We start from the raw sequence: 12,825 nt of genomic DNA, 5'->3' as shown, positions 1-12,825 counted from the left end.
CCTACAAGTTTTGTATCCCTCCTCATATGCCATTACTGCTGAGCTGTACGCTGATAACATAGTTTTGGCATATAAATGGCACTTTAGCACCACCTAATAGCCCTAACTACAAACGGCAGAAATATTATTTTTGGCTACAGTAAAATATATACCTCTACCTTTCGAGTGGGGGTAAAAATAGGTGGCCTTTGGTGGAAATCCGCTGGAGGACCCCAAACCTCTGAATCCGGCGGATGGCGATTCTAACAGTATTTTGCTATTCCTGCTAGAATTGCCATTGCGGCCGATACTTGCAATGACCAACCCACTATTACGGTGGGAGAATTTACAGCGGGTGCATGACAGACAGCCCTGCTGCCCCTGCGACACAGGGACCCCCCATTATTGGGACTCCAAATGATCCTAAACCATGTGGATTTATCTTGGTAATAGGAATGCCAGGGCCCCTCAAAACGTTTTGGTGGGCCATTCTAAATGTCTTACTCCCCGCATTACAGAGATTCTAAGTGATCAGAGGGGATCAGCCAGGCATGGTTTCAAGAGTAAGTCACTTTGCATTATGGTACTTTTAGTTCTGCATTCAGAGTGGGAAAATAGAACTACAAATAGCGGAAAGGGCTGGCAAATAACACGATCCAAAAGTGAGGACTTAACTTGCATCTCAGTCCCAGCCGGGGACAAGGAAACTGTTCCAGGAGGAACGTGAGTAGTACACAGTCAGCATTGTATGCTGTAATGCAGGGGAGCCGATTTATGAATTTCCCGGGGGGTGCCCAAATACAGGAAGTGACACCACTGGCAGTTATATGACCGCAAATTTGCATGTAGTCGCCAACTTGGTGCAAAAGAGCGCGGGGGGCTGAAGGCGCGCGCAGCGCAAAACAGTGGAAACATTGGCTAGCATGTACTGCATATAATAAAGTCAAATAAGAAGGAGATTTAAGCCTTCGAATTGCATTCCAGTAAGCCATCACTGCCCCAACTCCACCTCTCTATAATCATCCAGGTTGTTGTAGCCCTCCCTCAAAAGGCAGAGCAACACAACTAGGATGGGAGAATGAAATGCTTGCTAAACAGAAGGTACAGCTGCAAGGTGGAGTACCACCACCACCAAAAAAAAAGTTTCCAATTCAAGGGAAACGAGAAGTAAAGACGTTTCCCGATTAAAAACTACCAAGCAAGACTTGTGTGGTGCCATAGTTCAGTATGCCCAGGTAGACTCTAGACTGCCTGGGGGTCCGAGGAGATGGCTACTTACAGAGACAAATTTATCAAATGCCCACTGCCTCAACATACCAAAGGGTGAACCAACCACCCAATCCTAGTAACAGCTGCTCATACATCCCCCCACCTGCACCTACAAAAACATGACAAATGATGTTCCTCAAAGCACAACGAAGTAGGCCACCACCACACAATATGGAAGTCATGAAACCATGGAGCTGTTCCCAGAAGGAGATGTTACCAAGTGACTCAACTGCTTATCAGGTCTGTAATCTTGGCTTTCACACTTAGCCCATAGTAGGTATGATCCTGTGCGCATTAGCCCATACTATGTGTGATCCTGCACAAATTGGGCCTCATTACGCAGTAGGTGGTAAGGGATTACCGGCACCGGTAAGGTCAACGGTGCCGGTAATCCCTTATCACCCTATTCCGAGGTCCCTTAGCGGGTCGCTTCCTCAACGCCTGGTTTTACCAGGCATTATGGATGGGACCCACTAAGGGACTTCAGAGCTAATAACGGAACCACAAATTGCGGTACCGTTATTAGCTCCATCACCATTCCCATTGAGCCCTATGGGGGCTCGAATGGGAATGGGGAATGGTTCCCGGAATGGGGATTTACCGGGTCCTCCAAGGTTGGAATGACCCGGTAAGTCCCTATTTCGGGAACCCGGACCCAGAATGAGGTAAGGGGGTAGCCATGGTGCTAATAGCACCATGGCTACCTCCTACCGTGTAATGAGGCCCATTGTCTCTGTGTGCCTTGCTACAAAATGGGGCATAGATTGCTTTCCTCGCAGTCTGCCCGCATTTCAAAGCATCTGCTGCCAACTTTCCTTTCCACTGCACCCCCCGCCCCACTCGGCTGCTGAGCCAGACAAATACTTTATGTTGGGAGTGGGCTGTAGGAAAATTTCAATAAAACTCCCTCCCCTCCCCACTTCCTTGGTCAAAAACGTCTCGCAAACAAAATAGAATGTGTTCAAAGAACGCATCAGAGAACATCTAGACCTGAACAGCCGTAAAATAGAATGTTTTCTCTAAAAGACATAAGCATCATTCACAGCAAAGCATGCAGGCATAACAAGGCCGTAAAAAATGACCCCCTGCCTGCCCTCCCAGCATTGGTCTCTGGAGATAGGCCCCACATCTCCATCTCCCTCTTACACAGAGTGTACACTGGGAATAGGCAGATGAGGGGGGAGCCGGCTGACTAGACTCCACACACCACCCTACTGAGAGCGCGAGCTGCCCGATATGGTCGGCAGTCTGAAAGCCATAGCAAACCCTGACTACAACAAAAAAAAATACAAATACTCTAGGTAATGGCGTGTCCCCAATGGCCTCAAAACCCCCTCATGAGCACAGGCCAAAAAGGAATCCATGCCAGTGGCAGTACCGCCCAGTGAATTCCACTAAGAGCCCCCAATTAACTCAAATAACATAAACAAATGGGAGTATAAAAAGTTTCCTCCCTGGAATGGCACAGCGTCAACGGCGGTGGGTGGGTGGTTGTTTTGGAGGTGGGTTGGACAGTGGGAGAACACAAAGTAGTGAGGAATGAGAGGGCCACAAATGAAAAAATAAAAAAAATAACTACCTGCTGTTTTCCGACGAACGTGCTGCTCTCTGCTTCGCTGGCTGGAATAGTGTCTGCTGCTCCTGCCGCTGATACCTTAAACACGGGCGACCCGCAAGCAAAACACAGAAGCTTCCGGTAGCCCCTAAGCCCTCCCCTCCAGGACCATACACCAATATCAGTCCTAGAGGGGAGGGCTTAATTGGACATTTTCGCGCTTTTACCCGCCGGAGAGGAGTGATGCTGTAACAATGGAAAGGGCCATCGATACTGCATCACTTCTCTCCAGCCCGGGCGGGGTCTCAGCCCCGACTTGATTTTGCCGGGGGGTGCCCGTGCCCCGGAGCCCCCCGTACTCAGCGCCCCTGCCGTAATGGGCTTAGCCTACTCAGCACTTGCTTTGCACGTAGAATACTTCTGTGTGTCAGAAGAGAAACGATGCACTGCAACTTAGCAAGTGGCTTCATCGCAAGGGGGCAGGCGCCCCTCTGGGCCCCATTCTCACAGAAACGCATTGCAGCTTGATGAGTGGAGCAGGCGCATTTTCCACCCGTACGACCTGCACATTGCACATGCATGGTGGTTTGCACAGCTGTCCGCATGTGCCCAGTGCAATTTGCGCCGCCAAACCCTCCATGCACAAATGGACCTGATTCCCATAAAAGCGAGCACATCCCCAGGCACAAGTTATTGGACCTTGTACAGAGAGGAGAGGGGCGGACGGCGTCTAGCAAGTCAGGTGGTGCGGGGGGGCACATGATGGCCTAGGTGTTGATGCTGATGGGGAGGAGGTTCCATAGTCTTAACATGGAAAGGTGAAAAGTGAAACTTTTCTATGTTGCCCTCAACGTGGTGCCAAACTGTACATGAAGGGACCCACTTTTGGGGGAAAATATTAAATAATGCCACTTTTATCCTGTAAGTTTGCCGTCATCCCAAAACTGACTTGCACCCTGTTGTTAGAGGGGCAATGTGGGACATTGCTTTGCTCACTGGGATGCTCCACTTGTGTCTGTAGACGTGACCTTCATATACATCTCCCGGCCTTTGCCCTGCTACAGATAGATCCATTAATTAAAGTAGGGGCAATTGAGGCGCACCCTCACCTGCCCCTTAACCTGCACATTGCCCCATTTCTTGTTTTCAGAGTCGCGGAGTAATGAAGTACTCTCAGCGGGTGGGATTTGTCGCATGCAGATATGCTTCGGATATCCGGAGGCAGGGAAGTGCAGGGATATTGGGGAAACCCGGATATTCCCCTTTGAATGCCCGGAGGAGTGACTCCGATTTTCAGCTTTCAGAGTTCTATGAAATGAGTGACACTTTGAGGGATAATAGTAAGAACTGTTGATGGTGCATCACACAGGGGCAGAGCTGAGCTGGCGAGCTCCACGGATACAAAGGCAGGTGTTTTGCATTATTAGAGAGTGCTTAGAGGGAATTAAGCAGGCAGGGCTGAGCGCCGGGCAGGGAGGCGGGAAAGTAGTGACAGAGAGGTGGGGAGAAATTGATTTGTTTGGAGCAAACAGCCTCCTCTTAAGCAACCTTGCCCTCTACGATATCCCCCTTAGCAAGTCATCTGACCAAACCATCACGCGTTGGGGGCAGGCAGCCCCTCTTAATCCCCATCTAATTCGTCTGCGAAGGCCGCTCCTTACCCAGTCACCTGCCCACACCCTGACTTATTTGGGCCCAGGGGTTGTATGCTGTGAAGGCACTTCCTGGGTCACCAGCTGAATCAATGATGGTGCCGTGACGTGGGGCCTCCATCAGCACATCTAGAATGTGGCCCCCAGGGGCCCTTACCCTTCTCTACAGGTGAGTTTACCACCCCTGCTTACTCTTAATAAGTATTTGTCCAACCTTATTTTCAGGGACTACTTCTGAATCCTCGCCTTTTTGTAATCCTCTAATGTGGCCAGAATACGTTTCTCCCTGTATCCAAGCACTATAAACACACAATATCTTCCGAACGTCCTCTTACTTGCATGCCATAGGATTCTAACAGTTTAAAGTCGTGCTGACCCTCGTTGATAGCATCTGTGGGAATTGTGTACCTGTTTGCAACGACCCTCATTATTTCTCTGACGCAGCCCATTCTATTTTTCTGTAGGGGCGGACTGGTTCACGTAGACCTTGGCTGGGTTGGATCCACGCTGGAGAAAGAGGGCGACACCAGGAGTTTGCTGTCTCAGTTTTGTCTCCTGGCAGTGACGCACACGCGCAAGGTAAGAGACGGCATTTCTGGGGTAATTGATGTGTCGGAGGGGAGCCCGTGTGTCACATTCACATAGACTTCACTCAAAGATTGAATAAAGCCGTCTATATGAATCTACTAATGTATTTATTTTATGGGACTTCGACTGCTCACATTTTGCTTATTGCCCCTTCGGAGAGCTATGGGAGAGAGATGGGAAAGGGGAGGGAACCACAAAAGATTTAACAAGTAAAGCCAAACTTTAAGTTTAGGCGGCAATTCCTGGAGCATTATTGCCAAACTCGCATGCGACTGCCACCACTTGGTAGTGGGCTAAGTCTGCCTGATTATGACTGGCAAAGTGGTGGCCTTGATCGCAATTTTTGGAGTTTGTTGGAGTCGGTGGGTGATTTGGAGATAATTACAATGGGTGGTAATTCTGCTGGTGTAATTTCTCCATGTTTTAAGGTATAATGTGAAAGCGGTAGCTCCGGCCAAGTAAGGCGAGGAATGAGGACTATTTTCCAACCATTATTGTGCCATAGCTTCTGAATACCAGTTACTCATGATTGTCTATTTGACGCTCACATTTTTTTTATGATGATGCAATTTAGAATCAAATTGCCTTTCTGATGTCATGTTGCAAACATACTTGCCAAATGTGATGTTGCCTTTCTGAGGATGGATACATTCCTGAATTGTAAATGATTCTGGACGTTATTCTTCGATAGTTATAACTGATGCTTCCTTCGGAATTATTTTTCCACTCTATTATCCCTTTTAATAGACATTCTTTTTATTTGCATAATTCCTATTTATGTGGCACAACTGATAATATTGTTATTTATTAACTATTTAACTTCTTGTACTCTTTCTAAATCTCCGTCGGACCTCATTTGAATGATACGTAATGCTACGACATCATCCACATAATGATATCATAATGCATTCAACGTGATCATGTAAATCGGCCATTTTAACTTATAAATAATTTCCATGTGTGGTGATTTGTTTGTCTGTTCCCGTTATGGGACCTACAGGACTCAATTAGAGGTATGCACCATTCTGGACTATCTATCATTGTGATACGTCAGTAATTTCCAATTTTTACATAGCTCAGTTTAGTTTAGTTTAGTTTAGTTTATTTATTTGTAGAGCACACCTTACCCTGAGGTATCTGGGTTCTTGCACTTGAACAATGATTACAGACACATAAAACAAAATATACGCAGATGACTGGTGTTACATATCCGTTCAGCTGGCAAGAGGTAGGCAGGAATGAACAAAGTGCAAATAGGTAGAAACAGCCAAAACAGAGAGAAAAAGTGAGCGTGAGTCTGGTTCTAATGCCATGCATCAGCTTGGAATACAAGACAGCGAGTAACCAGAAGTCAACAAAATCGGCACAGATGATCAGGCTGGGCAGGGTTCATCAAATGTAGTGCTTCTGGGTGAAGAGGCATTCTTTTACTGTATTTCTGAAGGCCCAGAAGGAAGGTTTGGCTCTGAGTGCATTAGGGAGGGAATTCCATAGCTTGGCAGTTAACACCGGGAAGCTGATCCCACCTGCTTTTTGGAGTTTGTACTTGGGAATGAGGAGGCAGTGTGAGTAGTTAGTTCTAGTTGGTCTGGCAGATTGGTTCCTGAAGAATTTGTCGACCAGGTATTTTGGTGCTTTGTTAGACAGACATTTGTGGGTGATGACCAGTGTTCGAAGCATGATTCTGTCATGCACTGGGAGCCAGTGTGTGTCTCGCCTGATTGCAGATATATGGCTGGATCAAGGGATACTTAATGCTGATCTAAGTGCATTATTTTGAAGCACTTGCAATTTGTTGATGTTGCGTACATTGGAAGATAGATATAGAGTGTTACAATAGTCAAGCTTAGATAGGATCAGCGCTCTAGCTAAGTTGATGCAGCCCTGAACGAAGGGATAGGATTTGCAGGCATTAATCAGCTTGGTAGTGTAGGCCGTAGCTGAGGCAATAGCATTGACTTGCCTAGTAAGAGAAAGGGTGGAATCACGCTAGATACCAAGAGTTTTGACCACCCTGGAGACCTTAACAGTTTCTGGTTTCTTTCTTTGTTACTTTGTCACTTGTAGTTCTTGGAATTGTTTGTGCTCACCTTGGACACTCTGAATAACATCTCTATTACAGTGAAGGTACTTCTATTTTCCTTAGTTTTTGGATCCTAAAAACTCTCCAAATTAGAATATACATTAATTACTCACTCTTTGCTTTCTTAACTCCACAATTGGTTCGGAAAGAGATTGCTTTTCCCCCATTCTTGGTGACTAGTAAGAGTTGAATAACTTCTATGAACATCATAAGTACACATTTAAACTCTTTTCTTGTACATATACTAAATCTGATTACTACTCAGAGTTTACTTTTCTTTGATCCTCTTTCATTTTGAACATATACTAACAATCTATTCAGTGACTATTGTGAGGATTGATACGTTTCTGTTGATTGAATTATCTCTTAATTGTTTAATAGTTGTTAACAATTGCATAAATGAATTTTTGGCTCAACATTATACTGTTAGGAGTTCTTACACTAGTCTTTACTTGTATTGTAGATTGAACATTGTTGTGCTCCTGAGGAAGGGAACTTCTTCCCGAAATGCGTTGAGCTCTTCCTGAATAAATCTGAACACTAATTTGAATAATTCTGGAGTATGGACTACCTTCTTTGAATGTTCTACACTTGAATTAGTCTATACTTGGCTTTATGATTCAGATGCTGAATACTACTATCGAATATCTGCAATAGGTTCATAAATCTTGACTGATTCTCAGTCCAAATGTGTGGAGGGGCACGGTATTCCGAATCTGGGATTCCATTATTTCTGTGTTTTATGCAACCTCAGGTGCCCGGATTGCTTCACCTCCCCTGCACCCAGGTTTTACACAATATTATAAGATTTATTACAGAAACTTTGCACCAGTGCAAGTGCAACGTTTTAAGGTATTAGCACTAGGGCAAAGTTTGCGTTATTTTTTTTTTAAACACAGGGACATATTAGAAACTCTTTGCACTGTGACAAGTGCGGTTTGGCATGTTGTAAACACAAGGGCAAACGTTTCCCTTGTGCACAAAAGATACATTTTCAATGAATTTTTGTAACAGGGCAAAGTTTGCCCTAGTGCTATTATAGATTGGTAATAGCACTAGGGTAAACTTTGCCCTGGTGCAAAAATACATTGAAAATATATCTTTTTTGCACTAGGGCAATTTTTGCTCTGTGGCTTATACCAAGCCAAAATGCACATGTCATGGTGGAAAGGTTTTTGAATATGTCGAAGTGTTTTTAAAAATAGGCAGACTTTGCCATAGTGCTAATAGCGTGCCACTTTGCACTTGCACCGGTTTAAAGTTTCTGTAATCTGGCCCATGGTGTGCATTTCAACCCTCCCTTCTCCCTCTTCTAAATCATGCAGCCCGTGGACAGTGTTATATCACATAAAAGTCCAATATTAACTTGAATGTCGGGTTAGTTTTGGTTTCCTCATTTTTAGTTTGTTATTTTCAGTAAACATTTTTGTTAGCTCTATTTTCAGTAACCACGGACCTATCTCTACTGTGTACACATTTTACAGAAAGTGGCTTGCAAAGCTGACCATCTATCCGGCCATGTCCCACGATGCACTTCTGTCACAAGGATCTGTCAAAGGCCCTTCCCAGCAGAGGTACCAACAGGCCACCCTCATACTGCAATCGTTTTTGCAGGACAATGTTTTGTGTTGGAAAAGGTTCCCTACCAGCCTTGACCGAATGCTGTGTCTAACGTCCTCTTCGCGGGATAGTTACATTATACCCCTAAAACAGGGGATACGTTTCTTTAATGAAACAAAATAATAGGTAGGGTGCTATACTTCACTTTGCAGACATTTATGATTGTTTCTGCTCCCCTATTTCATCATTGTTCACACATTTCAGCAGATGTAGGTCTGCATCTACCTTGGATAAGAGGTGCTCCCAGCCTCCAAGTTCTAAATGCTGTCAGTGGCAACATCAGTGCCTTAAGTGGCACTACAAATCGAGTCGGGGCTCATCGAGGGGGCGTGGCCTAACAGCGGGGGCCCACTTAAAGCCCTGGGCAGCATTGCAGTTTGGCTCCCATTGCAAGCACAGATATCGGGTTCCTTTACTCTGTAGGCATGAATTGACCGCCCCCCAGTAGGCTTTGTTTCACATATTTGGTTACATGCTTCTTAACCCCACATGGCATTTTATAAACAGACTAGTATGCAGAAAAATAGGTCTAGAGGTATGAATCCATAGAAACATATAAAATGTATTCAATTTACAGAAATAAACTCAATCTGATTTTTTTTAAAAATAGAAAACAGTGGTACTTGTAAACAAAAAGACAGTGCACACATATTCAAAAACCCATAGACACAATTTACACAACAGTACATTTATACAATTTACATCTCGTGATCACAGAACCTAATAATTAAGACATAGGCCCTCATTACGACCCTGGCGGAGTGGGTCTACGCCAGCGGTATTCGCGGCGGACCCGTCCGCCCTACTACGAGTTCCCGTAGCGCCATGGAGCGTTTTCCGCCTGGTTTTTCCGGGCGGAGAAATCCATGGCGCTACGGGACCTTGTTGTTAATTACGCCACCGTATTTTACGGTGGCGTAATTAACGCCTTCCCCACTCCCATTATACCCTATGGGGCAAAAATGGGAATGGGGAAGGGTAAAATGGGGAATGGGTATTTACCGCCCCGCCAAGGTCGGAATGGGGCGGTAAATCCGCCAACCCCCATGGCGCTATCGGCAGCTTTCCGCCGTGCTCCATGGTGCATATTGCACCACGATTTCCGCCAGGGTCGTAATGAGGGCCATACTCTCTAATCCCAGTGTGAGTGACTACCTCCGTGAGCTATTATAAGATACCTCAGTGAAGGAAATAAAGACCTAAAACAGTTAAATATCACAAACACACTAATGCATAGTCTAAACATTAGCAAGAAAATAGTGATTTAAAATGATTTCAGAACTGGCTCAGCATGGAGAAAAACAGTGCTTTTCATGAAATGCTTCCGACTGCTGGCCATGAAGCAAGACCAACTGGTTTCGACATAAAATAACAATGTGTACACATCTTCTTCAAGGTAATAACTACATAACAAAAGAAATGAATAATAACTAATTTTTCATTTTTAATAAGACTAATTAGATGAACTCTCTAATTCTATACACTATTGATTTTAAAACGCACAATTACTCAAGGCCAGAAATTAAGTAGAGTAAAAAGCATAAATGTAATAATGTGTTCCCCTACGTACTCATCATGTAACCCCTAGTGCCACCACAAGCAGAATACTGAAACAATTTGTGCACTAGTTGATAAAGCTGTCCAAAAACCCACAAAATTAGAATGGTCCTCAGCAAAACTAAAATTCCAAAATAAAATAGGATAACATTTCCACAAATTAACATGGTACATTAAAAGAAATTTGTACCGTAAATCAGGATGAGCGGTAAATTCTTGATTGAGGCATCATGATCTTCTTAATGGTCACCTGCAAAGATATTATAAATGCAGATTAAATCAAGGTCCATCTTACTGTTGTTTAACATGTCCATAGTAGACACAACATGACGACGGCAGATACAACAGACCGTACCTAATTCAGCCATTGTGTAGGGAAACAAAGCCCACACTGCCTGAAGTTACAAAAAGGAAGTAAGAGTTCGAAAGGCAACCATTATTCGTTTGCCGATTGAGACTGCCTCAATAATTAACGAAGCACCATGGACTCCCAAAGCGACCAATATACGCAATTCTGTTATAGAATAGCTGTGGTGATTGTCATTGCTAATAAATCCATCCGCATTTAGTCGCCGCTTGACTCAATGCAGTCTTATATTCCTGATCATCGAAGAATAAGGATGGGATAATTTTCATGTGCAGGCCTTGGGGAATAATGTTGCATTTCAGGTATTCTTTTAAAACGTGGCCATGAACCTCTGTGCGGAATTGCTTCTTCTTTAACCGCAACAGGACTTCACTAGACATGAAATTACATCAGGATTACCAGGCAATTCTAAATTGACATAAACAAGATGAACCTCTTATTAATCATGCAGTCTGTGCCTCAGAAAGGGTCAAAGTCACTGCTTCTGCCATCCCACAGATACTCCAATTGCGGCAGTCACCGGTGAGTGAGTGGAAAGAGTAACCAAAGTACATGTCAATTCACCAACAATGATATCAAAAAAGGCCTGCACAGCCGCGGGCTGAGAAAACTGAAGAGCAAGTTTCCCATAAACCCCCAAGACCTGAGGCAAATATACTAGTATGCAGAAAAATAGGTCTATAGGTGTGAATCAATAGACACATTTAAAATGTATTCAAGCTACAGAAATACATTACATCTGATGTTTTAAATACCAAAAAGCAGTACTTGTAAACAAAAAGACAGTACACACATACTCAAAAACCCATACACATAATTTACACAACAGCACATTTATAAAATGTATTTATATATTATGATCCCAGAAACGAATAATTAAGGCATTGGGCCTCATTACAACCCTGCCAATAGCCGTGCCTATAAAACAGACATGGCTGCAGCCGGAGTTGCATTTTTACCAGTGCTGAGAAATGGGCAATTACCGGGTCATTACGGCCTTGCCGTACCCAGTATTTGCCCATTCCTGAGCGCCAGAAACAATTCTATATAGGGCTCAATGGGAATGGGAATGGGGAAGCTGGATGCACAGGCACCGTTATCCGAAATGCTGTGCTCGCGGGTGCCTCTCATTCCGCCAGGTCAGGCTCGGAATTTGCGGGTCCGGATCCAATATCCAATGGTACCGTACCGTTGTATCCGGACAGGCAAACTCGTAATGAGGCCCATAGTCTCTAATCCCAGAGTGACTACCTCTGTGAGCTCTTACAAGGTACCTCAGTAAAAGTAATACAGACCTAAAGCAGTTAAATATCACAAACACACCAATACATCGTGTAAACATTAGCAAGAAAAGAAAGAGAGATTTAGAACTGGCTCAGCGTGGAGAAAAGCAATGCTTTTCATTAAATGCTTCCAACTGCTTATCAACAGAGCCACGGCACCAATTTTCCAGTCAGGGTAGCCGCTCAGTTCAAAAAAAGGATAAGCACATATTTTTCAGTACAATCACTTAAATATTCCATGTTATATCTACACGTGGTCTCTTTAAAGCTACCAAATCCCCTGTGTGTACAAGAAGCCCTTCTTGCATGAAGATCATTTGTATTTTTCAGAAAGAAAAATAACATACACATCTTCTAGGGCTTGAATCACAAAGAGATCCTCATGTGCAAGTGTGAGTCACAATAATTTCCCGAAGGACATTTCAAAGAAATATCTGGGAACCAGTGTATCCTTGTGTTCCACTCAGTATCTTTCTTAAAAAGTCGCGGGAGCTCAGACTTCAATCCTCAAGCAATTCTTAGCACAATGGTGTTGATTTCAGTCTCTGTCTCATAGAATTCTGGGAAATCAAACTTCAGTTCCCAGAATGCAGTGTTTTTCCACTCAGTTTCTTTCTCAGAGTGTTCTGGGAACCTGCACTTGAATTGCTAGGAGGTGTTGATTCTCCTGGCAGTGTATTTCTAAGAAACATCTGGCAACCAGTGTATCCCCGTGTTCCACTCAGTAACTTTTTTAAAAAGTCCTGTTAGCTCAGACTTCAATCCCCCCAGCAACTCTAAGCATACTGGTGTTTATTTCAGACTCTATCTCAGAGAATTCTGGGAAATCAAACTTAAATTCCTAGTAGGCAATGTTTTTCCACTCAGACACT

General features: G+C 44.2%; 1 protein-coding gene across 3 annotated transcripts in view; it reads left to right on the top strand.

Moving 5' to 3' along the window:
* TNR (tenascin R) overlaps positions 1-12,825 on the top strand; it is a 2,098,594-nt gene that overhangs the window by 554,892 nt on the left and 1,530,877 nt on the right. For all 3 annotated transcript variants that reach the window (XM_069641143.1, XM_069641142.1, XM_069641141.1), the window contains one exon: positions 4,920-5,034. The gene's annotated coding sequence lies outside the window, so the exon portion shown is untranslated. The remainder of the gene's footprint in view (positions 1-4,919; positions 5,035-12,825) is intronic.

Source organism: Ambystoma mexicanum, chromosome 1q, assembly GCF_040938575.1.
Source record: "Ambystoma mexicanum isolate Mex_15411 chromosome 1q, UKY_AmexF1_1, whole genome shotgun sequence".
In the NCBI taxonomy this organism is placed as follows: Eukaryota; Metazoa; Chordata; class Amphibia; order Caudata; family Ambystomatidae; genus Ambystoma; species Ambystoma mexicanum.
The sequence above is the reverse complement of the archived record's forward strand: the minus strand, read 5'-3'. Positions and strand labels throughout refer to the sequence as shown.